The sequence below is a fragment of the Bos grunniens genome, chromosome 1 (assembly GCF_055505025.1).
Source record: "Bos grunniens cultivar Pamir isolate PY7600 chromosome 1, Bosgru_T2T1.0, whole genome shotgun sequence".
Lineage (NCBI taxonomy): Eukaryota > Metazoa > Chordata > Mammalia > Artiodactyla > Bovidae > Bos > Bos grunniens.
In genome coordinates this window covers 72,760,400-72,781,344 of record NC_141165.1, presented here as the reverse complement: position 1 = coordinate 72,781,344, position 20,945 = coordinate 72,760,400, and the positions used below count along the sequence as shown (strand labels likewise).

Here is a 20,945-nt window from a genome sequence, read left to right as displayed (position 1 = left end):
AGCACAGAAATTTTGTATGAATTCTAATGATTTCCTTTCCTACTCATTTATTTTATATATACACAAGTATATGTCATGTGTATTATTTATTGTATGTGTATATAAATATATATACATATACATATATATATATGTATATCTATCTATCTATCTATATCTATCTCTCTCTCTCTATATATATATATAGGCTTCCCAGGTGGCACTAGTGGTAAAGAACCTGCCTGCCAATGCAGGAGAATTAAGAGATGCAGGTTTGATCTCTGGGTTGGGAAGATTCCCCTAGGGGAGGGCTTGGCAACCCACTCCAGTATTCTTGCCTGGAGAATCCCATGGACAGAGGAGCCTGGCAGCAAGCTACAGTCCATAGGGAGCACAGAGTTGGACATGACTGAAGCAACTTAGCATGCATACACACACACACACACACACACACACACACACACATATAATGTACTATATATACATATATATAACCAAGAGATAAATCTCCGGAAGAATCGTCTTCTGGGCCTTTTCTGGCTTGAATGTGAATTCTGACTTAGGAGGGGGAAAGCTTTAGATACTTCTGAATAAAGGAGTGAAATTCTTCACTGGAATTCAGAAAGTAAAAGGAAAGTGCTTGGGAAGAAATCTTATGCTGAGGTGGGGGGGCGGGTCATAGAAAGGCCATTCAATTCTTGCAGGAAGGTCACAGGGGCAGTGGGAGGGGTCATAGACTGAGGATCATTTGAAGAATGCCATCCTTTAAGTAGGGTTTAGGCATATTATTGGTTGAGAGACATCAATATGGTCTTTCTTGCACAAACAATTCTAGGAAATGCCTCCCAAGACATTTTATAGCCCAGGGTGGGGGTGAGGAGAGGGGTGAAAACTGAAACAACCATTATTTATTCCCATCAGAATAAGTACTGAATCACACACAAAAATCCTTTCTGAAACTCTTGGTCATTTCACATGGATGAGGGCTTGACTTTGCTTGGGAGAGACATTTTTCTTATCAACACCTTGCCTTCTCTCCTCCCCAAACATATGTAACCTAATATCCTCAGAAATAACAGAGATTGAGCCTCAAATACATCCAGAGATTTTATACCTCTCGTCTCAAATTTTAAAATTCTCTGGTGTCACCATCACACGTATAAAAATAAAAGAAAGGAGCAATATCAACGACTACGATTGCGCTAAGTGTAGTGTTACTTAATGTAGTTCTTGATAAACCTTTATGGCAAATTAGAGGTTTCCCATTTCCCCAGTAGGCTAGCTATAAGATGTCAGGAGGGCTTTTTTTTTTTTCTCTAACACGCGGCTCTTAAGAATTTGTAGCTATGTATTTTTAATACTGTCAATAAACAGCTTCCTCAAGACTCAGAGGGGCAATAATGCAAGCTGTTAACAGAGTGTGAAAGCAACGGGCTAGCAAAGGTTAATCACATGGCTGCCCACTAATGACCTCTACAGCCCTCAGTTTAAACCCAACAGCACTTGTAAAGACCAATCGTGTGAATAATTTCCTGTCTGAGGTAGCCTTTATGGTTAAGAATAAAAGCAGAGCTGATTGTGAATAGAAAGACCCCGGCAGGGGAGGCGGTTATTATTTTTAAGCTGATCTAAACACCTGGGTTTCCCACTGGACCCTATTAAACTTCCTCCATTATGTCTAAATATTTCAATCATTTCTACAGCAGTTGTGAATGAATGTATCACTAAGGTAGACAAGAACTAGGAGAGAGTGGGCAGGTTATCAAATGGCAAAGCCCCTTTCTCCAGGTGATGACAGGTAGGGAGAATCTCAGGCTTTGGGAAGGGAATTAGAAGGTCATCCCTCCCTCTGTAACTCCCTAAGCCCACTCCACTTCCAGGAAGACCACACGTAAAGCCATTCAGACCAAGAAAATTTTACTATTTTAAAGGCCTGTGGATGAGGAGATTCCTGAGCTTGCCCTGGAAACCCATTTCATTGTTTAACAGCCCTCACTATCAGTCAACAGTTTTCCCGTATAAAGAACTTAACCAAGTTCTGCTGTGGTTTAGACCCATTTTCCCTGCCCTATCTTTGGATGGCTGTATTTTGCTGATCCTTCCACATTTTATTATAGACTTGGTTAAACATTACTCCAGTAAATTGCTAAGTCTTTGAAGATTTTATTTGCTACTTCTAGCTTACAGATCTGAACATATTTAAGTGAGGAGCACTTATCTAGTAACAATGCCTTTTTTAGGTTCATGGCAAGGACAGGATTTAAATGAGTAACAGGGCTTCAAGATTCCAATTTGGTACCTAGAAACTGGGTGGTCCTGTGGGCAGTGGGTCAATCCATACTCAATCCTTCTTTTCTCTTTTGCCACTCCTTATTCATATCAGCTCTTACCATGTTATGTTATCTCTATAAATATCTCTCTTCTATATTGTATTATAAGATCCCATAATGGGCAACATGTAGCTGAGGAATATCTGGGATATGCAGTCAGGTCTAAATTAAAACTTTGCCTCTGTTACTTCTTGTGAGAATGTGGACAAGTTGCCAACCACACTAAAACTCAATTTCATAAAAGCAATACCTACTTCCTAGAGTTGCTATAAGGACGAAATTGAGTAATTTGCACATAGTCCCTGAAATGCACTGGACACACAGTATATGTTAACTCTTGTTCCTTTCTACTTATTAGTATCCCTAAATCCAGCCTAGTGCTTTATAATGAAAACTATCCACAGGACATTCACATTTAGCCTATGGGGATAATTTGGTTCCAAATGGCAGGCACACAACTTTAACTTGAGCAAAATGGAGATTTACTGTTTTGCCTACCCAATCAGGAGGTGAGGGCAGCTTGGTCTCAGACATGCCTTGAAATAGAAACTCTTTGGGTACAGTCACCAGAACATTTTCATCCTCCTTTTCTGCTCCTCTCTCAGATCCTTAACTTTTTCTTAGACCAACTTCTGTTTGGCTTGAAACATAACCTTCTGTTGCTCCAGGCCCACATCTCTCATCTTTACTGTCACAGAGAGGGACAGTCCAATTCCAGCTAGATCATGGGTTCAAATTCAGATTGGCCCAAATTTGTGCTCATTCCCAAATTCATTAATTGAGGTTGGGAGTTGGGAGGAGAAACAGTGACCATCACTTTCTATCAGACTCATATGATTGAAGCAGTAGTAGGGTTAGTTCCCTAAAAGTAGAGGGGCTGTTTCTAGAATAAGGGAGGGTGCTGGACAGCAGAGGAATGAGTATTCACTTAATTAGAAATCCCAAAGTACCCCTCTTCATCTCAGCCTTTACTGCTACAGAGTTGTTTAGTTGCTAAGTCATGCCCAACTCTTTTGTGACCCCATGGACTGTAGCCCACCAAGCTTCTCTGTCCATGGCATTTCCCAGGGAAGAATACTGGAGTGGGTTTTCATTTTTTTCTCCAGGAAATCTCCCTCAGCCAGGGATCAAACTCACATCTCCTGCATTGGCAAGCAGATTCTTTACCACTGAGTCACCAGGGAAGCCCCATTGCCACAAAGTTGCTATGTTTATTTCCACAGCCAGAGAACCTTGGCAAAAAATTTAAAAGAGGGTATTTTTAATTTATTTCCCTGACTTTTCATTGATGATGATGATGAGAATGACTAGATTTTTTATATTTGCATAACGCTCTAAACTGTCAGGTTCCAGATCATTCTAGATCATATCCTATCTGCTTCAGAATTCTGTGATATAACTGGAGTGATTTTTTTTCCCAGTAAAAAAATTGTCATGCATATGGTACTTATTTTCTTCTTTGTGTTTCTCTGAGTTTTTCAAATTTAATGTAATGAACTTGTATTATTTTTACAATAAAACAAGTGTTTTTGGAAATAAATAAGATTTGTGGTCTGACATGTGAACTCTCTAAGCTCAACCTATCTCCAGGGCTTTCTACATTACTCTTTCCATGGCCCTGGATTTTCTTTCCTTGTGGATTATTTTATTTGCTTTCCTTGGGTTTTAGCTGAAATGTCATGACTAAGAAGCTGTGACCAGGAGCAGATTTTGTACGGCCTGAAACTTAAGTAATTCGGGGATTTTCCTTAAGGAAAAAAATAATGAATATAAATTTATACTCAAAACTGAGTGCTTAATTTGATAAGAAAAGACATCACAAAATATGATAAATTAAAAAATATAAGTAGTACCATAAATAATGCATTAATTGTTTTTTCCCTGTATTCTTTGGTTACGTATCTTTTTTTTTTTTTAAACTGAGATTTAATTGACATGGCTACATGTCTTTTGATTGTCCTTTCATATGACAATGATATTGTAATATATTACATGGTGAGAATAGAAAGATTGTTTTCCTCTATAGTAATCAAAATTTGCCTTTTATTATTGACAGCATAGAAAAGTTTATTTCGGCTTCATAACACTTTTATTAGTCATACTATGCAGATGCTTGGTGGTGGTGGTGGTTTAGTTGCTAAATCGTGCCCAACTTTTTTATGAGTCCATGGACTGTGGCCTGCCAGGCTCCCTGTCAATGGAATTTCCCAGGCAAGAATACTGGAGCAGGTTGCCATTTCCTTCTCCAGGGAATCTTCCCAACCCAGGGACTGAACCCATGTCCCCGTCCCCTACATTGCAGGTGGTCTCCTGCATTGCAATTGGATTCTTTACTGCTGAGCCACCAGCGAAGCCCATGCAAATGTTTAGTAGTAATATTTTCACACAGGTAAAAAGGTCTACTTGTCCCCTGCATTTCATGTCTGGTTTCTCTGTCACCACCTATCTAGTCCTGCTGCCAGGTTGTGGAGACAAGGTCATATCAGGGGACACCCTCAGCCCTGCATCTTGTGTCATCCTGTTGTATGAATTGGTAAAAAGGCTGGGAGGACTGTTGCTGGAAACCTTTCTTGTATTGGGATGCTCACACTGTGTAATATTCTCATCAAACCCAGTTGAGATGTATTCCCATCTCAATTTTCCCCTAACTAGATTCCCCAAATGCCCATTTTCATACAACATAAGGGGAAATATGACAGAGGAAATCAGAATGGAAAGAGACAGAAGTTTTAACTAATTGCAGTTAAAGTATCTCACATTTGCAAAATTTACAAAAACATGTAGCTATATGAACACACTGTAGGCTTCCTTCTATTTCCAAAGCTTTGAGGGGAGCCCATGTAAATAAGAGGTTTCAAGCTTAAACTTCATTAGTTTCGGGGTAAATTTACTTTTGCATTCAATCTAAAAGGTAGACCACATCATTCTCTCACAATCTACTGTTATTTTCCCTTTTAACTCTTAGCATGTTCTAAAATGAAGTGTCAGTATGCTTGCTTGTTTAATGTTATCTCTCACATTAGATTGTGTGCATCATAAGGAGAGGTACTTTATCTGCATTCACACCACTGTATACCAAGACCTGTGCTAGGACATTCTCAATACTCACTGCTGCTGCTGCTGCTAAGTCGCTTCAGTTGTGTCCGACTCTGTGCAACCCCATAGATGGCAGCCCACCAGGCTCCCCCATTCCTGGGATTCTCCAGGCAAGAATACTGGAGTGGGTTGCCATCTCCTTCAACACACGAAAGTGAAAAGTGAAAGTGAAGTCATTCAGTCGTGTCTGACTCTTAGCGACCCCATGGACTGCAGCCCACCAGGCTCCTCCATCCATGGGGTTTTCCAGGCAAGATTACTGGAGTGGGGTGCCATTGCCTTCTCCCAGTACTCACTAAACCTTACTTAAAAACAACAACAAACAGTAGAGTCCAGGACACTATGATGGATTGAATGCTGACCTTGATTTCCATTATTACTATTCCTCCTCAGCTGCCCAGTGCCCAGGCTCTAATTAAGTCACCTCTCCCTGGTTTACCTTCTCTAGGCTGCACCTGGTTCTAATATCACAGCATTTGGATGCCCATGAATAAAATCTACCACTCCTTTCCAATATCTCTTTCCCTGAGGCCAAGTTATTTTCTGTGGGACCAAAAAGCTGGTCCCATTATAAAAAATTATAATGATAATTTTTATGACTTACAAGGCATAGTCCCATGCATTATGCTAATATGCTAATGAGAAAAGGTGAGTGAAAGATGACAGGCATTTTTGCAAGGGTTCTGAAGATATCCAGCCCACCCTGACACCTACCACTGTGTGCATAAACTTACAATGGCAAGAATTTCAAGCTAGTTTGGAAGGAGGGAAAGATTTATGGGTCAAAATCTTTGAGGATCTTGCAGTTCTGCCCGGAAATCATACTATTTGTTGGTGGGAAGCCATCAACTTCAGCTAGTCCTAGTCCCTGCTTTAATCTCTTGATTCTGAGACAGTTTATGTTTGTTCTTTTTGGTATGGAGTTCAGGATTTTGTGACATTATATTAAAGATGCAAAAATTGGAAAAATGTGGAGTTACCTGAATTTTAAAAATTTACTTCCCAAACTCTCTCATATCATTTTTATTAACCTCACAAGCTCAGTAAAACAATTGAGTTATGAATATTTGCTTGAGCTGAGTAGCAAAAGTACCAGATCTGGTAAGTTAACACGGTAGAGTGAATACAGGAGAATGCAAGAGTTAAGGCTACCCTAGGCCCCCCTGTATGTTGCTCTCCTTACCCTGTATCATGTCAGCTCTGTGCTTATGTCTGCATCACTTGAAAGTTGGCTTGCAGCAGAACTTTATATATTCATTTCTGATACTATAAGCATTTATTAAGTGCCTACTGTGTATGAGGTAGGCACTATCTTAGGCCCAGGGGATGCTGAAATAAATAAGGCAGAGTCCTGCCATCAAGATTCTTATAATCTACCAGAGGATGTACATGTGTGCTCAGTCACTCTGTCATGTCTGACTTTGTGACCCTGTGGATTGTAGCCTGCCAGATTCCTCTCCATGAGATTTTCCAGTCAAGAATACTGGAGTGGGTTGCCATTTCCTCCTCCACTAATAGAGGACACATGCAAGAAAATAAATTACAAAGTGGTGCCTAGAAGGCATAATAGAATATTTGAAATAGGTGATGTGGGAGAGAGACTAATGAACTTGCACAAGGGTGGGGGAGTGAGGAAAGGCTCTAATGAGGAAGTGACATGAATTTTATATCTAATAGGGGTGCCAAGCAACACCTGATGAGCCTCATTCTCCCACACTGTAGCAATAAGGTGATCCACAAGGCATTAGCTCTTTACTAATGATATGAGCCTGTGTTTGCTGAAGAGACTTCTATTCCAGACACTGTCAGGGTGCGACATGTACGATCTCATTAAATCCTCACAATGCTTTGAGGGTTAGTACTCTCCACTTCATAGATGAAGAACATGAGGCTCAGAGACTGGATCTTGCCCAGGGTCATACAGTTGCTCTGAGGCAGATGTAGGATTCTAACTCTGACTCTGGGCCCCAGCTCTTGACCAAACAGCATACACAGTGAAGAGAGACCATGGATACTGCTCTTGGTGTTTTAGGCTTTTCACAGTGCTCTCCCCTGTATCAATTTACTTGGGCCTCTTAAGCACCCTTGGGATGACACTGGAAGGACATTATTATTCAATTTGGAGACAGGGAAAATATCACAGTTAGTAAGAGGTAGAGCTGGGCCAGGACTTGGGCTGTTTGACTATAGCGCTGTTTTCATTAGAGAGTGACTGCCAGAGTCTGTCACATGCATAGCAGCTTTGTTTCCTGCACACTGCCCTCTTTTCCACCATTCCATCCTCCTACCACCTTCTGCCACCAGGTTTCCTATGCTTGGTTTTTAAAATCCAAAGAAACCTTCTCTACACAGCTAGATAGGAAAGAGTGGGAGTGAAAGAGGATCTTTCTTTCCTATGCTGGTAGGGACAGGAAAGACCTACCTTATATTCTTCCTCGTAAATTATACTAGAAAGGGAGAATGTAGGCTATTTTATTTCTGTTTTAAATGATCAATCAGAGGTGTGTCCCATGTAGGTGACCCATCATATTTTCATATGAGTGGGAACTGATAATGGTTCAAATTTGTTAGAATCCTAATAAACCACAGGTTTTTATCAAATGGATTTGGATGGTCTATTTTCAAAATAAGTGGTAAATTATCTTATCATGTAGGTTGAAAGATTAGGACTACCCACTGGCCAACAAAGTGAGCCTTCAACCCTGTGGCAGCTTCTTTAAGGGCCTTCATCAGGCAAAACTACTTGTCTTTGTCAAGCTGGCTTCCTTCCAGGGCCCAAGGTCTCTCCATAGTTATTCTACCATGGAATCCCAATTCAAATCTTTAGATGTGTGTATATGTGTGTGCTCAGTTGTGTCTGACTCTTTGCAACCCCCTGGACTATAGCCTGCTAAGCTCCTCTGTCTATGGAATTTTCTAAGCAAGAATACTGGAGTGGGTTGCCATTTTCTCCTCCAGGGGATCTTCCCAACCCAGGGGCTGAACCCATGTCTCTTTGGTCTCCTGTATTGGCAGGAGGATTCTTTACCAGCTGCGCCAACTGGGAAGCTCAAATCTTCACCAGCCACAAACAAAAAGTTCCTTCATGTTATTTGTACTGATCACAGGGCTTCCAATGTTTAAATATCACTAATCTGAAAAAGATTACCTGTTCTCACTTTGAGAATTTCATAGATACTGCTTAATCAGTTTTACCCTAAAGTTTATATGTAAAACAGACTTATAGAGGAGGCCCAAACTTAATTTGCCGTTCACTATCATCTGAGTTTAGAAGTATTTTACAGGAAAAATGTACAGGAAAACTCTAAAGGAAATGTATTTTCTCAGAAGATACAAATTAAAGCAGAAATAAATACAGAAATAAATACTGCTACTATGTGGCAGTTCTCAAGGGGGCATGAAAATGTATATAAAAATATATGTAATGTTTTATATATATATATACAATAAATGAGAAAAACTATAAATTGTGAATCATTATATGTATGTCAGTAATTTGATAGCACTGTCCCATCCTCACTTCTGATGTCACCCCATGGAGAAAGGGTTCTAACTTCCTAACCATTCTTCTCCTACCAAGTGGGTTGTTGCTAAGTTGTGTCCAATTCTTTGTGACCCCATAGACTGCAGCACGCCAGGGCTCCCTGCCCCTCACCATCTCTCAGAGTTTGCCCAAACCCACGTCCAATGAGTTGGTGATGCCATCAAACGATCTCATCCTCTGTCGTCCCCTTCTCCTCCTGCCCTCAATCTTTCCCAACATCAGGGTCTTTTCCACTGAGTCAGTTCTTCACATCAGGTGGCCAAAGTATTGGAGCTTCAGCATCAGCATCAGTCCTTCTAATGAATATTCAGGGTTGATTTCTTTTAGGGCTGACTGGATTGATCTCCTTGCTGTCCAGGGGATTCTCAAGAGTCTTTTCCAGTACCACAGTTCGAAAACATTAATTCTTTGGTGCTCCCCTTCTTTACATTCCAACTCTCACATCTGTACATGACTAGTGGAAAGACTATAGCCTTGACTACTGGACCTTTGTCAGCAAAGTGATGTCTTTGCATTTTAATATGCCTTCTAGGTTTGTCAAAGCTTTCCTTCTAAGAAGCAATCCTCTTCTAATTCCATGGCTGCAGTCAACATCTGCAGTGATTTTAGAGCCCAAGAAGTGGAAATCTGTCACTACTTCCACCTTTTCCCCTTCTGTTTGCCATGAAGTGATGAGGCTAGATGACATAATCTTAGTTTTTTAATATTGAGTTTTAAGCCAGCTTTTTCACTGTCCTCTTTCACCCTCATCAAGAGGCTCTTTGTCCTTTTTCACTTTCTGCCATTAGAGTGGTATCATCTGCATATCTGAGGTTATTGATATTTCTCCCAAGAATCTTGACTCCAGCTTGTACTCATTCAGCCTGGCATTTTGCATCATGTGCTCTGCATATAGGGCTTCCCAGGTGGCTCAGTGGGTAAAGAATCCACCTGCAATGCAGGAGACTCAGGAGAGAGTGGTTCAATCCCTCGGTCAGGAAGATCCCCTGGAGGAGGACATGGGAATCCACTCCAGTACTCTTGCCTGGAGAATCCCATTGACAGAGGAGCCTGGCCGGCTACAGTCCATAGGGTGTCAAAGAGTTGGACATGACTAAAGTGAGTCAGCATGTACGCATGCTCTGCATATAAATTAAATGAACAGGGTGACAATATACAGCTTTGTGGTACTCCTTTCTCAATTTTGAACTCCTTTCTCAATCAGTTGTTCCATATAAGGTTCTAACTGTTGCTTCTTGACCTGCATGCAGGTTTTTCAGGAGATAGGTAAGGGGGTCTGGTATTCCCATCCCTTCAAGAGTTTTCCACAGTTTGTTATGATTCACCCAGTCAAAGGCTTTAGTGTAGTCAATGAAACAGAAGTGGATGTTTTTCTGGAATTCCCTTGCTTTCTCTATGATCCAGCGAATGTTGGCAATTTGATCTCACTTCCCTATGCCTTTTCTAAACCCAGTCTGTACATCTGGAAATTCTTGACTCAAATACTGCTGAAGCCTAGCTTGAATGATTTTGAGCATAAGCTTTAGACTATGCGCACACTTACTAACATGGGAAAAGACTGCAATTGTCCGGTGATTTGAACATTCTTTCGTACTGCCGTTCTTGACAACTGGGATGAAGACTGACCTTTTCTAGTCTTGTGGCCACTGCTAGGTTTTCCAAATTTGCTGACATACTGAGACCAGCACTTTAATAGCATCATCTTTTAGGATTTTAAATAACTCTGCTGGAATTCCATCACCTCCACTAGCTTTATTGGCAGCAGTTTTTCCTAAGGCCCACTTGAATTCTCAGTAAATATTTGTGGCGTTAATGATCAAATGAATAAGTGAACTTCCTACACGAAATCTTGTTATAGAGACTGGAAAATATTTCTGATAAAGACTTTAAAAATTTCAAGTATAGTTGATGTACAATATTGTGTTAGTTTCAGGTATATATATATAATGCTTTTTCAGATTCTTCTTCATTATAGGTTATTACAAGATATCGACTCTAGTTCCCTGTGCTATACTGTAAATCCATGTTGATTATTTTAGTGTCTTTAGTTTCTGTTAATCTCATACTCCTAATTTTTCACCCTCAACTTCCCTTTTGGTAACCATAAATTTGTTTTCTTTGTCTGGAAGTCTGTTTCTGCTTTGCAAATAAGTTCATTTATATTATTTATTTGGACTTCACATATAAATGATGCCACATGATATTTATCTTTCTCTGACTTACTTCACTTAGTATGATAATCTGTAGGTCCATCCATGTTGCTACCAGTAGCGATATTTCATTCTTTTTTATGGCTAACAGTATATATATATATATATATAAAATACCACATCTTCTTTATCCATTCACTTGTTGATGGTCACTTAGGTTGCTTCCATATCTTGGCTACTGTAAGTAGTGCTGACATAAGCATTGTGGCTCATGAATCTTTTTGAATTCGAGTTTTCGTCTTTTCCAAATACTTGCCCAGGGGTGAAATTGCTGGATTATATGGCAGTTCTAGTTTTAGTTTTTTAAGAAACCTCCATACTGTTTCCCATAGTGGTTGCACCAGTTTACATTCCTACCAAAAGTGTAGGAAGGTTCTGATAAGGGCTTTTTTTAAAGTAAGGTTGGGAAGACAACGTGATGTTGTATCGACAGTTGTCACTTGGAGTGTCAGAGTGCACATTGGTTAATTAATTAATTGCCCTGAGACATTTTGCTGTAAAATTTGCTTTGTTTTATCCAGCATGTACCAGATTCTGACCACAAAATCAACTTGAGGAACACTGAAGTAATATCATCTTTGAGGATGTGCTGCTTTAAAAGTTAAAATAAAAATATGAGATGTCACAAGGCTTAATTAATATCAGATGAATGCTGTACTGTTTATGGTACCAATTTGTAAAGGAGAAAGATTAATGTGAAATGATCTGCAAAATCTTCTTGAAGGAAAACAGAAGCTTGAGAGATGGATGGAATCTAGCTTGGTGAGAGGTAAGGTAACACTGTAGCTTTCTAATTGTTTTGCTGTCTAGCACCTGATAGGAGACACTCCCACTAAGAGCAGTGTCTCACTATTGGGTGTGAGTTTGAGTCTGGAGGAGGGGGTTATGAACAGTCCAAAAACTTGGCTCTCACCCATTTTCCACTGTGATTCTGACCACAGATTGACATGATCAACCTTGAAGATACTGGGGCTTTAAAGATGGGTGAATGTTCAGAACTTCCAGGGACTTCATAACAAGCAATTTCCTTTTATTCTTTTAGACTCCTTTGAGGTTTCTCAGCCTAATCGAAAAGCTTCCATCAAAGTTGTGAGTTTTGGGGATTCACCTCTTTGGGGATTTTAATCTTGGCAGTGGAAGAGGAACATAAATCTCCTTGTCTACTACTTAGGACTTCCCTGGAGTTCAAATGGAAAAGAATCTGCCTGCAATGCAGGAGACCTAGGTTTGATCCCCGGGTCAGGAAGACCCTCTGGAGAAGGGAATAGCAACCCACTCCAGTATTCTTGCCTGGAGAATCCCATGGACAGAGGACCCTGCCAAGCTACCTTGTGGGGTTGTTAAGAGTCAGACACGACTGAGCAACTAACACTAACCCTAGCTAACTGTCTACTACTTGGCGCAAAATGTACTATCAGTCTTTTCTGGTTCTACCCATGAAATCAAAAGAGTTTGGAATCAGATGACATCTTTGAGACTAACTAATGATTCAGCTTTCTTGTGTCATAGATAAAAAGACTGAGGTCAGAGAGAGCAAATTATGTCCTCAAGGCCACACTGAGTTGGGATTGGACTCTTGCCTCCCAGTCGCTTCCTCATTTCTACTAGGGAAGAACTCACCCCAAATCTCACCTCACTCTAAGTGGGAGGCAAAGCTTTACCCATTTACTGAGGGGAAACTGACAGGGGGTAGTGTGTAGAGTCTCTGTACTTTGCTGATTCTACAGGTTACATACAGGTAATTCACACTTCCATGATGAACAAAATTGTCCATCCTTTATTCATATTTTACCTAAAGTTTAAAAGAGGTATTGTTTTCACTGGGACTGATAGGTATCTGTTTTTGACCCAAAGTTGGATGCTTTTTAAACAGTATAACTGCTGCCATGGCTCAACCTCCCCCAACTGGTCAAGTCACTCTTTGAAAATATAAATGTGGTGAGACATTTTTAGCTTCATGTTCCTACTCTTGGACTCTAGTGTTCCTTTCTGAGATTCATTTACATTTTCAGACCCTAAAGAATGATTTAGTTTTCATGTTTTATTAATTTGCACACTTGGCTTTCTTTTACTAGTCTTCATATTAATCTCAGAGATTTATGCTCAGAAAAATGCTTGTATTTCAAATAGATTTTATTTATATTTTGTCAGATAATGGATATATTTGGACCCTTTTGTGGGAGTGGGGAGGATAGTCTGGGAATTTTCAAAAACTTCTTCCCATCCCTCCAAATCTCTGCTTAGGTTAACAGGTAGAATAAATTTTCAAGAAAAGATAAAAGTGTTTTTAAGATTCCAAAAAGAGAGCCTCACAAATGCTTTCCCACTTTTCAATATGAATTATTTCCTTTTGATTTTCTTAAAGCAAGCAGAGTCCAGGCCAAACTTATTTGGAAGTCAGTCTGAAATAAGTGAATCTGGGTCTCTCTAATAACAAGAAAAGCCCTTTTCTGGAGCACTCAAGCACATCATTCACTGCTAACTGTGTTATTCTACAGTGTGGATAAAAACAGATATGATAGATCATATACCCAAAAACCAAGTAATGCTTGGTAGGGGAGTAATTTATCCCTATCATAGAAATAGAAATCCTGTAAGTAAAAATTCTGGGGAACAGAAATTATAGTTCATACAACAACCTGATGTGAGTCATGAGTGTTTATTCTTTTTCTATTGGTGTTTTTTACTATTAGTGAAAAACTATTACTTTTTTTGTTAGTGTGTTTTGTGGGAGTTTTCCTGAAGTCCTGGAAAAGGTTCTGTGGCTATGCATGTATCTGTGTAAATGTGTATGAAAAAGCCTCATGTAGGCTCCTTTCACTCCTTTGGCAAAGGCCTCCTTGAAGCCAGTTCCTCCAGTCTTCTTGCTAAGGAAAGAAAACACAGCTTTGAGCCAATATCAGGGAGGAGCTGTCCGGGGCTCTCTAGCAGCACACACTTACAGCTCAGTTTAGAAGAAAGTGTGGGGCAAACACCTACTTTTTGCAGAACTGCTGGTTTTGGGAGTTACTAATTAAAAATCCTCACGCTCTCCCGTCTTTCCTGTTCAAATCTGCAAGGTTATTTAATTGAAGTCCTATTTTGTGGGTGCAGATGCATGATGTGTTTGAATCATCAAACAGATTTATAGTGTGTTTTGATTGTTGTGTGTGCCTCATTGCTATTCCCAGAGTGTCGAGCTGAGCTTATGCTCTTCGGGAAGACTTAGCCGCCTGAAACAGTAAAAGAGTCCTTTCTTCTCCTCCCGCCCCCTCGCGCACCCCCTCCCCATTTTCCTTGAAACTTTGCCAATATCGGATCGCGCGCTGTCTGTTGCTGCATTAAAATGAAGTCATTCCCTCCCACTTGTCGCCCTCCTCGCTCCCACCCCTACCTTTCCCGCTGCTCTCCAGTTCCGCGATTTTCTCACTAAATGGGGGAGCCTCTCTTGCCGCTGTGGACGAACTTTTTTAGTTTTATTTTCTTCCTCCTTTCTTTTCTCTCCGTTTTTCCTCCCCATTTCAACCCCTTTTTTAGAGGTGGTTTTTGGATTGGGGCCCGTGAAAAGAAAAGAGAAGGGGCCTGTTTTCCTCTCGAGGTGAAAACAGCCTTGGAACCGGCAGGTGCACGGCCCCAAGCAGCTGCTTGCGCCTCGCAAGCTGAAGCTTCTTACTTTCCCCTCTAAGCCAAGAGCACTTCATATAATCCTCTCATGCAATTCACACTGTAATTGCAGAAACCCCGACTGCTGGGGCTCATCTTATTATTATTATTACGGTTATTGTTGTTGTTGTTGTTGTTTTTCACTGATAACAAGCTCCTCTGCAAACAGGAACCTGTCATGTTAATTAGGTTTTTTTTTTGTGTGTGTATGTGTAAGATGAGCTGCTTCTCTAGAAGCAAGATTTTTTTTTTTTGTCTTGCTCTAGCCCTGTTCCCCTGCCCTCTTCAGGCCTCACCCCCTTAGAGGCCACTTAGGGAGGAGCACATGTGGAACTTTTATGTGATTCTATAGGGCCTTTTATTAGCCTGTGGGCCTCATCCTCTTCCTAAGAAAGAAGCCAGTAGTTAGGTGCTGGCAATGAAAATTATTTTCTTGAACACCAGCTTGTTTTCTCAAGGTTCGGCTTATTCCTTTGGTAATTATGGGGCTAAAGGATCCTTTTTCTTTTTTTTTTTTTTTTGGTTGACCCGTGAGCACTGTAGTCTGTGGAACAATTGTTTCATGGTTTTGCGGAAGAAAGGGCCAGGAATGAAAATATGGAGATTTTATTTTTTTAAATTCTCTTAAGAAATGCTTAGAGAATTAATGAAAAATGTTTTGATTTCCAATTTAAAGAAAACCTGGTATTCTGAGGGTCAGAAAATATATAGACTGTTACTGATGCTTAAATATTTTGATCTACAACTTTGGCTCATTTTTTATTATTTACCAAATTCAGCAACTGCTGTCATTTTAAAATTATGGCCACACTCTACTTGTACTATTACTTAAATAATATTTTCTTTAGATGGACTTACCTTTTAAATGTAGTTTACTTGCAAGGGAAACTGTAATATATCACTACTATAAATAGAAAACAAATGTGATAAACCATACAAACATAGCTGTTAAAGTAACAAATGAAAACTGTTAAGTTCATTTGTTAGAGGTATTGCAGATTATAGGAACAGTGTTCAAGATTAGAAGTAGGACTACGTCTTCTCACTGTGATCAGAAGGATTGAGAGAGAACAACCGGAGAATAAGTGTCCCACTCACTGTGTGGACTACTGGTATTCAGTGTCAGGCCAGTATACTGCCTGCATCTGTTCATCTCCAGCAGCATGCCCACACGTGACTCATGTTCTCCACTTCAGGAAATACCAGCCCATTGTGTCACTGAGGGCTCAGATGGTCCGAAATCCATTATGGATAATTAATTCTAGGGTGACTATTATTTAAGTTGACTCTTGATGTATATGAAATACATATTTCTAGTAAAAGAGTGATAAGAACACCTACTCTTTAAGAGGAATTTAAATCTACTAGTGGAATTAATGAAACGTTGAGCATAAGGAACTAAAGTTGTAAAAGAACATCAAGGGGGAAACTTAGGAAAAATCAAGTTTTAGAATTCTTAATGGGAGCCAAAAATGGAAGCCAAAATGGGATCAAAAGTCTGGACGTAGTAGAATGGGCATAATGTCATAAATGAAGTGAGATGGATGTTCTAGAAAAAAATATTTGTGATTATAGCTGAGGTATCTGAGATTTTACCTTACTGGAATGTGATATACAAGATGGTGTGGCAGGATAAAAACTGTGGGTAAAAATCAGAGTTGAGGCTATAAAGAAAAATACTTCTTAAACTTCTTTAATAAATAAATGAAGAGAATTGCCTATCTCATCTTCACACACCCACCCAGACTCTACAGAGATACAGGGTTGGAAAACCTCATAGTTTTTCTTAGTCATAAGCAAAATATTTTTTAGAGGGTTTGTGTCTCAAACTCTTCCACACAGCCAGTTATGATTTAGATATTTAAGTCTTCCCAGTTATTCCTAATGGTTCTATCTCCCCACAACACTCTGCCCTTCCCCAACTCCATTCTCCACCTTTAGGATGCAAAGGACAATTTTGAAGATGCATAAATAATCTAGTAAATATTTCTTCAATCTAAGCTTAGTAGACCTGCAAGGACCTCTGCACTGTCCCTGTTACTATTTATTCTCTAGAACAGTATGGTGAGAAGATGAGTGTTGATGGGTTTCATTATGGTCCTCTCCCTTCAGTGGTTGGGCTAGTTAATGACAATTTCTAACATTGATGCAATTCATTAAAATTATTTTTATAATCGATCAATACAGCTTATAGCTGGACACTGCAGATGATTATATAAAGTATTATGGTGTATATAAAAGAAATCTCTTTGACAAGTATTTTCTAAGGACTTTCATTGCAATATCATTGCAATGATATTTGATAAAAATTATGATAAGGTAAGGACTGAAATGCCATAGAAACATGAACAGCCCCTATCCAAATTTTCCTCAGTCAGGCAAGGCTTCCACATAAGCTGAGAACCTTAAGACTAAATAACAATTAGCTGTGGGGAGTCTGAAGGGAGAGGTTCTGGGAGAAAGAGTATATAAGAAAAACAAGAAAACCCGTGAAGATTTGGAGATGAAGATGAATAGGGGCAGTTTTGAGATCTTTCAGCAGTTCAACATAGCTAGAGACTGGGTGGAGGGCAGAAATGGAAACTGAGACTAAAGAAGTAAAGAAGAGTTTGGAAGGTTACATGAAATTCAGGCTTGAAGCTAAATGAAATAGGGAGCTACTGAAGGAGTGAAAGCACAAATTGAAACCTGGAAAGAAATAAGTTGTGCTGGGATGGAGTGAGCACATAAGCAGTGGCACAGAGGTAAGGGTGTACTGGGCTAGGCTGGCCTGAAGGTGGGTTTCATTTGTCACCTAGGATAGGAGGTAACCTTACAAGAGCGATAGCAGCTGATTCTGAATGCACACAGAGATCAGCCCAGCAGAGACCGTTCGTATTGCCTGGACACCATAATAGTGGCTTGGGAGTGGGTGTAAGCAGAGGAGAAGAGTAGGTAGCATGCATGAAAGTCTGTTTTTGATGGATGGAGATATTTTTGGAAGATAACCTGGACTCCATTTGGCTAAGTTAGAATTACTTTTTTGTTTCTAGTGTGCTTCATATACTTGGCTTACCTTGACAGAGGCCTTATGTGAAGGGAAACATTGATTCTAATTATCTGGTAATAGTATTAATAAATGATCACATTAATGGAGTACTTACTTTGGGCTGAACACTGTGCTGAGCCTTTGATATATATCCCATGATATATATTATCTCATTTAATCCCTGCCCCACAAACTCCATGACATATTATTACTATCTTCATCTTACAGATGAGAGCACTGAGAGGGAATAAGTAATGCCAGAACTAAACGGTGGGGGTAGGATTTCAACCCAGGGTTGATTCCGGTGCCTGAGTTCAAAACCCAAATGCCATAGTTAAGGATGTCGAGTGTGTTAAAGCACTGAATCTAGTGAATGGCTGTGTACAAAATGTTGACATTTTTTAATGAAAGGAGATTTTGTTACAAGGTTTTTTGGTTTCTTTCTGCATCTTTCTTTTGGAATTATGCTTTAAGAAAAAAGCTTTGATTAGTAAAGGGTTAATGATTACTCATTCTCAGTTAAGCATGGTCTTATTGAACAAACAAAAACAAAGGGAAAAACAAACAGGGTACTTTCCCACCCCCCCCAGTTTTGATATTTTACAGTTTTAAATTTGGACAAAGTAAATTTGTCCAAATAGTAAGTAGGTTTTTCCTTTTATATTTTACATACAGAGGCCACACTCTTCTAAAATTCTTACATTGGAAAAGATTCACAGAATTAATGTATACTAATCTTTACATAGTCATAGTCTCCACTGAGAAAACAAATTGCAATTCCAGAATTATTATAGCCTTCCCAAAGTAGAAAGAGTTTCAAGATCAACACCTGGAGTACCCTCCTCATTTCCCAAGAGGAACAAAGGACTGAAGCAACTGAAGCGCTTACTTGCTCAAAGCCACACAGTGAGTCTGCAGTAGGCTTAAGACCAGAGTCCCCTAGCCCCAAGGAAGGCTTACTGATTGCTGTACCATCTTACCCTGGATAACAGTATTTGGGTAGGTTAATCTTCTGAAGTATCAGTTTTACACTAAGACTTAAAAGCAAGCAAGCAAACTAAATAGTTCACAATTTATATCCTTGTTATAGTAAAATGAACATGGCCATATTATGGAGTAAAAATCATCAAGATTTAATACATAAAACAGGAGACTTCAAAGAAATATCCTTTTTTAGAAGAGAAGATAGGGAGCAAGTATCTTAGTCTTTACTCCCAGATGTCTTGCGGTTCAAATGTATTCTCTCTGCCTTTAGATTTTCAGAGGGAAAATTTTTTGAGACACTCTGCCATCTCTTAGGTGTGTCACGGACAATAGTGAACTACCAATTAATAGTTCATAATTATGCTGTTAAATGACAGTGTGGGATGCCAGAAGCACTTTGCTCTTTCCATTAATGTATGATTTAAAATTGTCTAAATACATGTTAACAGATCCTATAATGCAATAGATTTAAAATTTTCTCTGAGAAATTTAATTTTTTAAGCTAATTTCATAGAAATTGTTCTTGGTTAGTTAGAAATACGTTACATGAATGAATGCATTTGGCTACAAAGGTTATCTTTGAAATGATGTGAATAATCTGTTTTATGCCCACAAGTACTGTGAATACTAACACTTGATTCTTAGCTCATCTAGTTGTCATTAGGTACAGCAGCTGATACAATCTTCCATTAAGCAGTCTCAGAACTGTGGGTGGTCTTGGAAACTATACCATATGAACTGTAATACACAATAGAGTGAGTTAGGGTTTTTTTTTTCAGCTTTAATTCTGAATCTTGCCGTTGCTATTGGTTGAAATTGAGTAAAAGAATAAAAGGAACATGATTTTAGCATCAATCTATATTGATGCATAGCTCCTTATATACTCATTGATTAGAGAGTTTAAACTTACTGCAGTTATTTCTTTTCTATTTGAGTTGTTTACTTACTTAACTAAAGGAACTGAAATGACAGTGCTAGCAAACAGGGGCCTGTCAGATGTTTACATTTTTAAAACCATATGCTAATAAAATAAATTAATGAAAGAGAAAATATAATAGATTTTAACCCAGCACTGAATAAATTTTAGTGGGAAATTTTGAAAGTGTGACACATAATTGACATCAATACCAAATTGGCTGTGTTTATTGTGGGGTCATTATAAAGGGAGTTATTCATTGTGTTTGGAAACTTAACACCACTTTAAAGGGCTGAACCTTAACAGTATTATATATATATATATGTATGTATTTTATATATATGCATGTATGTATATATATAATAAGTTTATTATAAAAATAATTTAAATAGTCTTAAATATAATAAGTGCTCAATAAATAGCTATTGATTTGATTTCCATGAGAAATATAGTGCACTGGAAGCCCAGAATGAAAGGAAAATGCAAGGTAAATTAGTAATAATTCTGCATTCACTAGGTGGGGATGGAAGCAAGCGGCATATATGAATTTAACAACTGAAGAAAGAGAAATCTGCTCACAGATCTCTGAGATGAAATTAATCGTTTGTTAACTTCACAAGAAATATTCTTTAAAAAATTGTGTATATGCATTTAGAGAAAAAAATCTTTCAAAACAATTGGAATGACAAGCAAACTGTCTTTCATTTGTGATAAATGAGCTACAAATGTATGCATTTACAATTTCTTCAGTATTCAAATGAGGACTTTGCAACCACAAAGAAGTTAAGTCTTAAAAGTGCTACTTTTTTTTTTTTTTTTTTCTGGCATAGATGGTCCCCAGTCTTTTCTGTTGTAGTCTAGAGTCTCTAATAAAGAAACCGCAAGCTATTCTCTGGTACAGCATTTTAGCTCCCAACTTTAATTTTGGTTTTAGTCCAACAGGCAGATATTTTTTAAAGTTTTCTATGTATCCTAGTTTGTTTCTTAAACTCTCTCAAATCTTAAAGGGATATACTTGTAGTGCTCTTCATTTTGTACCTTCCAGCTCTACCTGCTAAGTTTTGATTTTTAATGTTTTAGCATAGATACTTCAAAGTTCAACTGCTCTCCCTTCTTTTTCTTTTGCTAACCCCCTCCGCCCACCCCGTTTTCTGCTTTCTTTCTTCCTTCTTCCTCCTCCAGCTCCCTCTTGGGTCCCCTCCCCATCGACAACCCC

The 20,945-nt window shown here is 39.0% G+C and overlaps 1 long non-coding RNA gene across 2 annotated transcripts in view; it reads left to right on the top strand.

Annotated features, from left to right (window-relative positions):
* The first annotated feature begins 9,903 nt into the window (after positions 1 to 9,903).
* LOC147379607 (uncharacterized) overlaps positions 9,904 to 20,945 on the top strand; it is a 29,490-nt gene continuing 18,448 nt past the window's right edge. The window contains exons 1-2 of one of the 2 annotated variants that reach the window (XR_015133783.1): positions 9,904 to 10,047; positions 11,681 to 11,928. This is a non-coding gene — a long non-coding RNA (uncharacterized LOC147379607). Of the gene's footprint in view, positions 10,048 to 11,680; positions 11,929 to 17,261; positions 17,546 to 20,945 lie in introns of those variants that run through there. The other variant, XR_015133786.1, reaches the window with a different exon arrangement.